Source organism: Staurois parvus, unplaced genomic scaffold (assembly GCF_062004578.1).
Source record: "Staurois parvus isolate SC_StPar_1 unplaced genomic scaffold, SC_StPar_1.0 ptg000098l, whole genome shotgun sequence".
NCBI classification, from domain to species: domain Eukaryota; kingdom Metazoa; phylum Chordata; class Amphibia; order Anura; family Ranidae; genus Staurois; species Staurois parvus.
This window is the reverse complement of record NW_028317894.1, coordinates 2,786,345-2,799,321: the sequence shown is the minus strand read 5'-3', so window position 1 is coordinate 2,799,321 and position 12,977 is coordinate 2,786,345.

Below are 12,977 nucleotides of genomic sequence, written 5' to 3'. Positions count from 1 at the left end.
AGAAGCAGAACAGTGATGTGCTCATCTCTATGTCGCTTTTCTTTCTCCTTCTAACAGCATCCTTCTTTATCAGCACATGAGCTTATTGGTTCCTTGTGCCGCTTTTTCCTCTCACACTCCAGATCAACTGCACAGGCTCTGATATCAGACCAGATTTTGTTCTTACACTGCTTACAGTTTAGCTTTAGACATTTTCCAGTATTTACTGACCTGCCTGGATTCATGTTAATGTGCAAAATAAATATCCATTTTAATTTTTATAGGGAACACTGCAGCAAAACACATTGCTTTACTGAGATACTGTGCATTTACTGCAGGAATGGATAGTGTTCTGCCCCATTTTCATGTGATTTTTTATTTCTTCTATTGAACTGCATTAGGTTACTATTGTTCATTAGTATGCCAATATCTATTGATGGTTTCTGGCCATGTCAACATGTTTGCTAATGTGCTTTTGGTATCTTTCTCTGTCCTCTCCTTCTGTTCAGTGCTAGTTAGTTTCGTCTTAACCAGACCCTCCACAATTCTTTCATGCTCCCTCAGACAGTATTAGTTATTCTAATATTCTTAGAGACAGGGCTTAGGAAAGTTATTGTCTTCATACAATTCAAAAGACTGGAAAAAAACCGACTGGAAAAACATCCTTTGTACTGCAATTAACTGAAGTAAAATTGTGATGGATTCAACTTCTGTGTCTTATTGAAGAGTTAAGCCATATTGTCCAAACAGACTGGGCATAAGGAGGTATGCCAATGCACACAGCTGCTTTTGAAACAGAATAGATAGAGACTTGGTCGATTATTTACTAAAACTTGTGAGTTCAAAATTTGAAACCAAAAGCTTCCAGGTTGTACTGTCAGGGATTAACTGAACAAGCTGACATTAGAAGCTGATTGATTACCATGCACAGCTGCACCAGATTCTAAGTGCATCAGTTTTAGTAAATCTCTTCCTTTGTCTGAGAGTTCAAATGTATAGATGGGCTTCAGCCTGGCAAGTATTTATTGATAGTTCTGATAACAGGAAATATGGCACACAATAGCACATAAATATTTTTGAAAAAGTAAGTATACATATGTTCATTTATTCATTCATTATTTTCATTCTAAGAAAGTTATTTACCCACAAGTTGGACATACTGAAAAAATGGTCAAAAAGAATATCATAAGTAAAGATCATATCATTAACCAGCCTTTAGTTCTTAACAACAGATCACTGAAAGCAGCATATTTACTCTTCTCTGCTGTATAGTGGACATCGATTTTTCCATTCTGCTGCAATTTCTCTTCTTTTAATATCCTGATTAATTTCTGGTTCTCTAAGAAGGAGATTGAGATTGATCCCTTACATTTTATTACTGTCCATGTACTCATAAAATATGTGAAGTCCGCCTATCCTTCACTGCAGGGTCTCCATATTTAACTAGGACAGCTATGGTGTGCTTTATGTAAAGCAGACCTGTCAAAAAACAGGCAATGTATTCTATTTTTTTTGTGTAATATCACTAAGCTTATCAATAAAAGATTATACTATTTGTCAGGAAAGTTAAAAGTGTTGCATCTCTGACTGAATCAGTACCATAGCAAGTAAAACAAAAATGGCAATTTCTCCAATCAATTTAAAAATAACTTTTTCAAGTTAGGTTCACATGGAAATATTTTTCACAGAGCAAACAAAATAGCTAGCCAGCAAAAAAAAAAAAGTATGGGCAACCTCCAGACATACCAGCAGTCTACTCTCGTAGATTAGGGTTGGGACTGTATCCAACTACAACCACTGTTTTTGATGCAAATGAGTGTAAATATTTTGCAGGCTATCTGGTAAGAGAGCTGGGAATTTGCTGTATTGTTTTTGTTTGGTACAATAGCACTCTATGGTTCAGCCAGGGAACCTATCATTTGTGCAGGGCAGTCAAGTGTCAATGTCAGGGCCGTCAAGAATGGACTTGAACCTGGGACCTCTACTGTGTCAGGCAGTAATTCTTCTAACTGAGCTACCTGGGATGCTGGACAACACTCTGCCTGATCTATTGGACAATCCTGCCTTGTGCCTTGTTTTCTGATGAACCTTGAACTCCTTGCTCCTCCCATGAACTTCCTGATTTAAGCCATGTCTCTGCACTTCCTGGTTGCCAGATTATTGTGCCTTCTCCAGCCAGTATCTTGCTTGTCTCTCCTGCTGCCGTCTATACCTTCCCTACCGACCTTTGGCTTGTTCTTGGACTACAATTCTGCCTCATCCCCATCTACTACCGCTTGTTACTGACCCTTGGCTTGTTGACTGACTCCGCTTCTGCTAGATCCCTACCTGCTCTATCTGCTATTGGATTCCGGCTTGCTCATTCCCTGGTGGGGTGATCCTGAGAACTGCGACCTGGTACCAACATGCAGCCAAATCCATCTTCATTAGAAGCTCTGGTGAAAATCAGTTAGTGCTTAGACCTCGTACCTCAGGTGAGCTTGCCTCATTTCCGAGGGTGACCTGCTGGTGTACCTATCCTACTGGTTTCAGGTAAGCCTTACATTGCTATAGCAACTGGTCTCTGAACCTGACCTCACACCGTGACAGTCAAGCTCTCAGTGTTCTAGAACCCAACACTTGAAAAGCCTTGCAATGCCTATTGGGCAGAGTGGTCTCCTTCTTGATCGACAGCATAGTTCCAGCCTCCTGGGGTGGGAGGAAGCAGTCTAGGGGAAGGTGTTCAGGTAAGTGACCACTTAACACAAGTAAAGGAAGGGGGGTTATTTTTTGTACACCAGTTGTATGGAGGGCATTTATTGCTGCATTTGACATCAATTAAGGGTAGTTTATCATTTATGCTACTAACACCAAAGAGGTTTTCTTTTAAGTATTACATCCCCTTTATTGTTGTCCTTCACAGCAATAATAACTCCTACCTCTTCATCAGCGCCAGTAACAGTGGCATCAAAGATACATTAATTGTGGGGTTTTTATTGTTGTCACTGTCACTTACAGCATAAGGGAGGCTGGTTTAATTTCTGCTTCTGCTCTGAGGTGAATGGCACATCTCAGAAAGCTTTTTTTAAGGGGCAGTACATAAGTTTGCAGAGAGACATCTAAGGATGGAGCTTCCATGAAAGGTGTTACGCTCCTCTGTCCCACAATCTCACATTAAACCACCCTCCCCACTTTAGGTGCCCAAATAAGGTACCAAGTAAACCACATAAACAAATGTGTTACTATTGTTACTATTCATCCTGGTTTAGTAGTAGTAGCGCCAAAATATATTCTGCTCCATGTCTTTGCTAGAAAAAAATCCCAATATGTGTAAATTAATTGGTTTACGTGAAAGTTATAGCGTTTATAAGTGGCGGTATAGATAATGGATTTTTTTTTTAAACGAATAATGGTGGCAATCAGCAACTTATAGTGGGACTGTGGCGGGCATTCTGATACTGGAGGGAATTGACTTGGTGTCGCTGACATCCCCAGTGACACCAATACAGTGATCATTGCGCTAAAAAAAAAAATCACTGACACTGTACTAAAGGCACTGGGCAGGAAAGGGTTAACATGAGGGGCGATCAAAGGGTTAACTGTGTTCTGGAAGTGTTTTACTGGGGGGCGGTGTGTTGGTGCTTCACTGTAAGGACACTGCTCTGGATGGCTGTGCTGTGCATAGTCATGCAGAGCAGTGTGCCCGAGTCAACAGGGTTAGTAAACAAAGCAGCCCTTCTACCCATCGGATATCCTCAGTGTGACGGGAGTCACTTTGGGTGGGGGGCCCATGGAACCCAGCTCACTTTAGAGAGGTGAGGAGACCCCTGTCTCAGCTCCCCATATCCCTATTATGTGTAAGTCACTCTGTGCCTGTTAGGGGTACAGGGTGATCTGTCCTAATATTGAGGTGGGGGGTTGTTGATTGTTTAATTCCATGTGGTTGCATCCCATTGTTCAATTGTGTGTCTTGCTTGGAAGCAAACTATTATGGGATGTATGTGTTATGTGTATTAGCTTAGTGGAAGGTGTCTCCAGCAGCCCTCCCTCCTGATGGGACTGTCTGCTGGTGTGAAGTTTGAATACCTGTGTGTCTCTTGTTACTAAATGTAGATTGCCCTGCCCTGTGTCATTATGCAGGGAGGGGGGATTGTCCCCTGAGTGTATAAAAAGCCAGTTCGAGTTTCAAATAACGTTTCATGTTCAGACAGATTGGTGTCGTCTAGTCTTGTTTGGTCGGCTATGGTCAATGTTCGGAGTATATATACATGATTTTGCGCACCTCTGCCGCCCTGTAACAGTATATCTGCTATAGGGCGGCGGGGATGTGGTAAAACAAATAAAACATACACAACTATGTGTTATCTTTCAGCAATAAATTGAAATAAAGCAAAATATTAAAGTACAATACAAAAAGTAGGCCTCAGTTTAACCTCTATTCACATACAGACCTCTACAACCACAAAAAACCCTCTTTCGCCTATCTTTTTGTGGTATCTTGTTTGTTGTGTCTTTTTGTTTTAAAGCAGTGGCATGACCGTGGTAAAACTAAACCGCTGCTTTTAAAGGTAACCCCTTTATATTAAAAAAAATATATATATATATACAAGACAAAAATTAGCAACTACAGAGAAGCTTTGATTTTTTTTTTTATTTAGAAACATTCCCCAATGTTTCCTCTTTTCTCCAGTTAACGCTGTAATATTTTTGTACTCTCCTTTCTTAGTGCTTTGTCACTCCCAGGACCTTTGTCTCTCACTTTTCTTATCTCAGCTGAACTTCAACCTGTTTGATGTACTGTATTACTATAATGTATGTCTTCAAATCTAATCGGAAACCCTACCTCGTAAATTGCTATGATGACTGCTCAAGCATAGCTGTAGTTACAGGGTTTCTTTTTTGTCTTTGTAATTTACAGGAAAATGTCAATCAAAGCACAAAATCTGGCAATAATTATTGTAAGTGAAACTGTATTTACCTATGTTTGCTTTTTTTTTTCTTAACAATTGTTTTTTGTACCATTTCGAAATTCCTGAGCTTGTTACAAGTAGTGAAACAATCAAATGGCAAAGAACAGACTGCAATATATCAAACTCTTTCTCCAGCCAAGATGTATGTTATTCTATTCAACGTGACTTGAAACTGACATACCTCTGCCACACAGCACACCTTAGGTGGGTGACCCTATTTTTTCTCTTAAAGGTTAATGTCACTCTTGTGGAAAATTATAGCATATAAACAAAAAATGATAATATAGCATATACAATTGCTACACAAACCATGTTGTATTCCAATGTTAATAAAAACTACTTTTCTTTTTCAGTCTAAAGTCACTGTAAGCAATATGGCAACCTGGAGGCATCCTGTAAACAGTTGATGTACAGAACACCCCCAGAAATGTTTTCAGCAGGAGCTATTCTGTGTCATATACTGTGCTTGTAAACATAGCCAAAAACTGCTCAGACACCACAGCAGGATTTCCAACTGTCAGTAAATTTACAGTTTGTAAAAATCAGTGATTTTTACAACTGACTGTAAATATCAAGGGCTGATAATTTGACATGCTGTGTTGACTTTAGTAAGTGCAAACCAGACAAATTACTTGTTATTGGTATTGTCAGTGTTTCCATATTATGTTTATACAGTTTAACCCCTTCACGCCTAAGGGTAAAACAAATCTTATGCCTAAGCACAATTTTGCAAAGTTGACATGTGTTAGTAAAACCATACATATCACACTACTATGTTGTAGATCCAGCTGATTTATACCTTGTTTTTTCAGGACAAGTTGGACTTTCATTTGGTGGTAAATGGTAATGAATATCTTCTGATTAATTAAAAAAAAAAAAAAATCTTTTTTTTAAATTTAGCTGTGTGTTTCTTGTTACTACCACAACCTACCACCAAAGAGCTCTTGACATTCGCAGCGATACCATATATGTGTATGTTATTTGTTGTTTGTACTTCTAGTACAGCCCAGAATCAATAGTGCGCATTTTGTTTTTTTTACCTAAAACACACTGACACTATGTTTATGGACCACCTGGTGTACTCTAGCAGTCCACAGGACAGGATTCCCCAGGGCGCGGAGTCTAAGCCCCAGTCCGCTTGTTCACCAGAGCCCCTGATGGTGGGGATGGGCTTGGAGCGGACAGTGACCAGGTCGCGGCCCCTGAGTACACCCACCTGAGGTAGAGGAATCACCAGAGGTAATGACAGGTGGAGAGCCTGGTGTGAATAGGCAGACAGGTCTGGAGAATAGCAGCTAATCCGTGCGGGTCGGATGGATGGCTGAGCAATAGCGTGGTCAGACGGGCCGGGTCGGTAACGGGCGGACAGCGTGGTACAAGACAGCAGGCACAGAGGAATCAGGTCGCTCGCCGGGTCTGGTAACAGAAGTTCAGATCAGAAGGGATATCCAGAAGAGTAGTCAAACGAGCCAGAGGGTCAGGGCAGGAGAATATCAGCAAGGTCAGGTTTAAGCAATGGTCAGCAACAGTCAGGAATCAACTCACAGATCACAGGAACAAGATCAGACCATACGGCAACTTTTGTCTCTGCAGGGCTGGTTTAAGTAGCCCGTCCTGCGCCTGACAGGCGCAGCCTAGGTCCTAGTGCCTGCCCAGCGCCATCATAGGTGACGGGTGCACCTGGGTCCTAGTGCCCTGCTGCCTGCATGTCTTGACAGACACCTACGCATGTGCAGACCCATGAGTCACAATGGTCCCTGACACACTAACTGACACTGATACCAATTAAAAAAATCCTGACCTTTGACCCTGACCTTGACCCAAGCACTTACCCTGGCACTGAACTAGATCAAACCTTGAGCTAGGTATTTTTTATTTTTATTTTTTTATATTTTATTTATTTTTTTAACAAAAATTTTTTTTTCTCTATGCCAGGAGTTAGAGAGATACAATCTATCTCTCTCCTCCATTCATAGAGGAAAAAAAAAACAAGGGGGGCAGGCTATACAGTGACTGATCACTGTGATCGCCTCTGATTTGACTATCACAACGATCATGTGACACGAAATCGGGAGTCACGGGTCCCGATCGTTAGAACGGGGCCCGGGGCTCTCAGTGATACCCCGGTCTTGTGCGGCACGCTCCCAGCAGAAAGACAGCTATGCAAATATGCGGCCCCACAGAAAAAAGCCCAGTTCTGTGAGGCCGCATATTTGTGTGACGCCGGCGCGAGGAGGTTTGCAACACTGCATCACAGTTTATATGATTGTGTCATCTCTGAGTCAGCAAACAAGAGATCCCTGTGCTCAAATCCCAACAGCTAGTGCATGCATTTATCCATCAGGTGCTAAAGGGGTGTAACCACATATTAACACTAGAAATTCTGAAGGACCCTCTGCACACTGGTATGTACCCTTTCAAGCAGACTATGCAATAAATAGGGATATTTAGTTCACACATATTGCAATACATGTCTAAACTGGCCAACTGCGTCAAAGTAATCCCTCTATGGCCAGTCCTACTCTGCCTTGCCTACGCAAATGCTGCTGTGGACACAATGCTAGCATAGAGGAAAAGACACAATGTGGTGTTACACCCCTTTAGCACCTGATGGATAAATGCATGCACTAGCTGTTGGGATATGAGCACAGGGATATCTTGTTTGTTGTATTGTTGGGTCAGTAGCCAGACCTGAACCTTGTAGCTCTCCCCCATTGTGTCTTTTCCCCTATGCTAGCATTGTGTCCACAGTAGCATTTGCGTAAGCAGAGCAGAGTAGGACTGGCCATAGAGGGATTATTTTGATGCAGTTGGCCAGTTAAGGAATATATTGCAATATGTGTGAACTAAATATCCCTATTTATTGCATAGTCTGCTTGAAAGGGTATATACCAGTGTGCAGAGGGTCCTCAGAATTTCTAATCTCTGAGTCAGCTTCCCCATCTTTGAATCATCCTGGCTATAATTGATGTCTGAACAAAGATGGGTCAGTTCTTCTGGAGAGAAACACAGATGACATTCTCAGGGGGAGTATTGTAATATCTATGAGAAGCAATAAATACCTGGACATGTTATGATTACACATTACTTAGCATGCATGCACTGAAAAAATAAGTTCACCTTTTACAAAAAAATAATAAACGCTCATCTTTTTTGCAGGTAAAAAAAAAAAAGTGCATTTATTATTTTTTTACTCTGCAGCTTGAAAGGCAGTGCACCCGTGATTGGCAGATTGTGGGTGCAATGCCAGGATCCTTCAGACAGAGGTGCAACTGTCTGTCAGTACCTCGTATGGGAAGGCAGTTACTGAATAGTAGGAAGACTCATTGAACTATGAGAGGGCTGATCATTGCCATGGTAGTTCATGGAGAACTACAAGCCATCAGCCGCAAAGGCTGTCAATACTTGAAGATTATTCATTCACAGAACTCTGTGAATGAAAGATGCCACCATGTGGGCGGAGTCCCGCATGGCAACGCTGTTTTTAAATTGTGACAGCGGGTGCAGGAAGAAGATCCCCTGCCTGCTGTCACAGGGAATTGGGGGGAGAGGAGGCTGGAGCTGGAACATGTTACATGTTTCAACATAAATATGGGTGAAACATTTAACATGTTCCAAAGGTAAACTTATCCTTTAACATGAAAAAATATCTGATGCTAGGTCCACTTTGATGGTCACCATGAACAATCATATACTTTTTGGGTATATTAAATAAAACTATATAGGGAGTAAATCGCCAAGTGCAATAAATCCTTGCAGTAAAGCTTACTGTACTGGTCTGACTTTAGTTAATGAAATTCTGATTGTTTGCTCTGGGTGTCTTTACTTTGCACTGCACTTCTTGTAGCCAAGGGCATAACTATACCTATAGGAGGCCAGGAGACTGCTATGGGGCCAGGAACACAAAGGGCACAATGATATTTAGCTGCATAATGATTTGTAAAGTTAGAGGTGTAGGTGGGGCCTGACTAGTGTACCTGAGATGTGAGTAAACATGTGTGGATATTTCAACTTGATCTATATTGTAGAAATTCATTATTCACAAAATGAAAGTGGTAGTAAACGCTTTATTTTAACTTTTACCTACAGGTAAGCTTACAATAAAGATTACCTGTAGGCAGGGCTTTTTTTCTCAGAGAATAGGTGCAGGAACTCCCACTTTCTAAGTCACACCTTTGTCTCTGCCCCCTTATGAGCACCATCCTTTGGTTCCACCACCTACCCACCTACCAGTACCACCCATTTTAGTGAATATAGAACCAAGTATCATTTTGTGGTGTTAAGCAATTTATGGAATTTGCTAATGATAACATAAACATTAGATCTCCTAATGCCAGCAACAAAGTACTCCCCCAGCAACAATAGACCCCTGCCAGCAACAACAGACCCCTCCCTCATCAAGAGAATCCCCCCTCCCTAGCAACAATACATCTCCAGAAGCCAGCAGCCTCCAGCACACCCCAGCACCCCTTGCCATTACATACATTCAGTGTTGGAACTGCATTCCCCCATGTTCCCGCTGAAAAAAAAGCCCTGTCTGTAGGTAAAATTAATATCTCCTAAACTGGTGTATGTGCCCTGAAGGAACGGCATACTGATGCCATACCTTCAGAGTACTGTGGATTCCTGAACGCATGCGCGGGAGTAATGTCATCGTGGCTCTGCCAGACAGATGGCCGGAGCTCACAAACCCAGAAGGAAGACCGGGTGAAGATGGAAGCCTCTGTAGCGGTGACAGTGCCCCACTGGAGGGCTTCGTTTTAAGGTAAGTCCTTCATAATGTGTTAGTATGCCATGAATACTAGCACATTATGACATTACCTTGCAGGAGATTTTTTTTTTTTACAGTTTACTACTGCTTTAAGGTAATTTACAGCAATAGCATCACTTATGTTGCCGGTCAAACACTTCTTCAGGCAAAAAAGAAGATACTTTCCAATAGTAATATACCAGACACTTACATATTACAGAATGCCAGAGGAGCACTTTCCTTGGGGGGGGTATAATATGGCTTGTTCAGACTGCGATCCCCAAATGTCCTTGCAGATATCCAGCTTTCCTTGAGAGATTGTGCCAGGAAGCTGACAAAGGAGACACTCTGTAGGAGAAACCTACTCTTTCCCACCTCGTTGGGTACCCCGGGTATGGGAGCTTTGTTCCAATCTTACTCCCACACTGAATGATGCAGACTCACTTATTTATATAATTCTGTGTCAAAATGGCCAGCTAAATCTTGCTGGAATTCAGTATCCAATAAGACATGCTGTCCTCCCCAAGATGGCTATCTGGAGCAATAGCAGGGGACTATTAGTCCTCAATGGTCTCCCGCTAACCTAAAGAAACAGCACATTGCCCCCTTCAGGTTGGAGGATATACTGCAGCTTCCACTTGCCTACAGGCATAGCTTCTGTTTTATATATTTTGGTTAAAATGAATATACAGTATATGTAATATTTAGTTAGGAGACATCTACTGTATATGACTTCTATGAGAACAGTTGGATTCCATACCCCTAGAGGAACTTCAACCGAAAAGTAAAATAGAGACTCCTCTTCTTGCCATATTTATCGAATAAAGCTGGTAGTGGCTTAGCCCTAACAGAAGCGAAATAAGCAAGATTAGAAATGTATGCTCATCTTTAACGGCCATTATTTGAGTGCACGACCGAAGCCAAGAGATAAAGTCCTGATCCAGTAATGTTATGTACTTGCACAAAACAGGAAAAAAAAATAATTGCATCTTCTGCTTTTTTTTTACTTGCATATGCTTTCCTCTATAATTCTTTCTGCAGCTTGTACAATTTAGAAGTACTTGCAATCTCACAGACAATTTACACTTTATGCTGTGGCCATAAATACCAGCACTACATAAATGCGTTTTCTCTTCCAGCCCAGGACGCTGTGTCATCTCATTTATAATTGCTGGATTACTGTACTGGCATTTAATATCAGGCAGGATATGATTTTTATGATATTTATGTTGTGCGGAGACAATGCATTAATTTGTTGATATGAAGCTAATATATGCTCCCAGCGTAAATGTTGGTGCATCCTGTATCATGGCAATTTGAAAATAATAAAAGTGAACATATTTCCGTGACGGGTCAATAAATATAGCTTCATGCTTCCCTTTTGTATAATAATGAAGTATATCTTGTGTGACAAAACTATACAGAGACTTACATATGGACCCTGCTGTACTGAGTTAGGGAAAATAGTCAATGTCTTTCATGCAATGAAATGTGAAAAAAATCATTTGAAGTGTATGTAATTTTGGATAGAGTAGGGAACGATTAAGACACTGCAGAAGATGAAAGGAAAACCAACAAAGAATGAGGATATTCTATCCTAGACAGTTGTCACCAGAACAGCTGTCCCCATTAGAAGATAGCTCCTCGCCTCAACGTTAAATTTCCCACATTCTGTCCCAGAGCCAATGATCTGCATGGAAAAAACAGAGGGTGAATTTCCCCAGTGGGAGCACAGATAATAAATTTTAACCCCTCAACCCATCTATTGTAAATACTGAAAAAGAGTTATGGCTTTACATAACTTTAAAACGCAACTTTAGGTAACAGATAAATCCAGATACACTAAGGCCCCTTTCACACGGACAGACTCTGCCAGTGGATCCTCCTGCTCAGCAGGGGATCTGTTCCATCTGTCTGATCATAACTCCATGTCCATAACGCTTATGCAGAGCGGACACAGCCCTCTGTCCTCTGCGGATGGTCAGATTTAAATGGACCGCCTGGCCATTCACATCTGACTGTCATCTGATCTGCTCTGCTAGATGGATGGGGAAAGAATCCCCATCCGTCTGTTTTCAGTGGATTGGATCGGATGCAGGCAGGTGTAAATGGCCAAATGTCCATTTAAATTCACCGCTCCATAGAGGGCAATGGATGATCTGATTAGGTCCACCACAAAAATGGACAGATGGATCCGATCGTACCACCCATGTGAAAGGGCCCTAACTCCAGCTTACTCTGCAGTTACAGCAATAGTTTTTTTCTTGTGGGATAAAAGTTTTACATGAATACTTTAAAAGCCCTATCATTGTAAGCACCCCTGACAGTGGTAAATGGATTTTCTTATCACTCTAACTAATAGGGCTCATTCACACTTGCAGACAGGGTAGAAAAAACAGTTGCCTGGAGTTATACACATACCAAGGCTTTGCTTTGTGACAATGGCAGGTTTTATAGGCGCCGTAGCGTTAGGCAGGCAGTACCACCACCAAACATGACCCAATCAAGTGAATGGGTCCATACCAAAGTTGATGAAAAGAAGAGAAGAAAACTGGTCTGGGAGGCTGCCAAGAGGCCTACAGCAATATTAAAGGAGCTTCAAGAATATCTGGTAAGTACTGACTGTGTGGTACATGTGACAACAATCTCCCGTATTCTTCATATGTCTGGGCTATGGGGTAGAGTGGCAAGACGGAAGCTAAATTTTGCAAAAACACATCTGAAGTCTCCCAAAAGCATGTGGGAAAATGTGTTATGGTCTGATGAAACCAAGGTTGAACTTTTTGGCCATAATTCCAAAAGATATGTTTGGCCAAAAACAACACTGCACATCACCAAAGGAACACCATACCTACAGTGAAGCATGGTGGTGGCAGCATCATGCTTTGAGACTGTTTTTCTTCAGCTGGAACTTGGACCTTAGTCAAGGTAGAGGGAATTATGAACAGTTCCAAATACTAGTCAATATCGGCACAAAACCTTCAGGCTTCTGTTAGAAAGATGAACATTAAAAAGAGGAACTTCATTTTTTAGCATGACAACGACCCAAAGCATACATCCAAATCAAAAAAGGAATGGCTTCACCAGAAGATTAAAGTTTTGGAATGGCCCAGCCAGATGCCAGACCTGAATCCAATTGAAAATCTGTGGGGTGATCTGGAGAGGGCTGTGCATAGGAAATGCCCACGCAATCTGACAGATTTGGAGTATTTTTGCAAGGAAGAGTTGGCAAATATTGCCAAGTCAAGATGTGCCATGCTGATAGACTCATACCCAAAAAGACTGAGTGCTGGAATCAC